Raw genomic sequence first — 1,012 nt, 5'->3', positions numbered from 1 at the left:
TCTTCTTTTCCTTTTTAAATACCTGTAGAAACTCATACGGTCCTTTCTGATATTTCTAGCAAACTGTCTCTCGTACTCTAATTTCTCCCTCCTTATTCATCTTATAGTCATTCTTGGCTGTTCTTTATATTCTGTCCAATCTTCTGACTTGCCTCTCACCTTTGTGGAATCAAATGCATTTTCATTCAATTTGACACTATCTTTAACTTTCTTAGTTAATGCACGTTCTCCCCGTGTCTGTGTGGGTTTCACCCCCACAACCCAAAGATGTGCAGGCTAGGTGGATTGGCCACGCTAAGTTGCCCCTTAATTGGAAAAAATAATTGGGTACTCTAAATTTTTTATTTTAAAAAAAACTTTCTGAGTTAGTTATGGATGGTGCATCCTTGGCCGGAATTCTCTGGCCATTGAGATTCTCTTTTCCCACTGTCAGCGCACCCCCGCCCGTCGGTTTCCCGGCTGCGTGGGATGGCTTGAAAAGCAGCGGGAAGAGAGAATCCTGCCGCTAGCGAATGGCACCTCGCTGAGAAACACAAGGGTGGGGGACTGGAGAATCACACCCCGTATCCTTCTTTCCTACTGGAACATATTTTTCCTGAGTATTCAGATATGCCTCCTTAAATGTCTGCCACTACATAGTTATCTCAGCAAGGGTGAAACCATGATCACGAAGGTGGTTAGTCCATGATGAGGCTAGCCCATTGCACTTCGTGGATGCTGACTCCTACGATGTCCCCAAATGCGGGATACTTGACTGTAAAATTTGTGATAGTGGGGACAGCGTTCGCGCTCTCCCCTGATTTTCATATCAATTTTAAAAAAGGACAAAAGAATTGTCTGCCACTACATCTTTACTTTTTTTAAATAAATGTTTAGAGTGCCCAATTCATTTTTTCCAATTAAGGGGCAATTTAGCATGGCCAATTCAACTACCCTGCACATCTTTGGGTTGTGGGGGCGAAACCCACGCAAACACGGATATAATGTGGAAACTCCACACGGACAGTGACCC

General features: G+C 43.7%; 1 non-coding gene across 1 annotated transcript; it reads left to right on the top strand.

Moving 5' to 3' along the window:
- Positions 1 to 635: 635 nt before the first annotated feature.
- On the top strand, positions 636 to 799 carry LOC140386093 (U1 spliceosomal RNA). Its single transcript, XR_011933570.1, has one exon. It is a non-coding gene; the product is annotated as a U1 spliceosomal RNA (small nuclear RNA).
- Positions 800 to 1,012: the final 213 nt, after the last annotated feature.

This window comes from Scyliorhinus torazame, chromosome 11 (genome assembly GCF_047496885.1).
Source record: "Scyliorhinus torazame isolate Kashiwa2021f chromosome 11, sScyTor2.1, whole genome shotgun sequence".
Taxonomy (NCBI): Eukaryota; Metazoa; Chordata; class Chondrichthyes; order Carcharhiniformes; family Scyliorhinidae; genus Scyliorhinus; species Scyliorhinus torazame.
The sequence above is the reverse complement of the archived record's forward strand: the minus strand, read 5'-3'. Positions and strand labels throughout refer to the sequence as shown.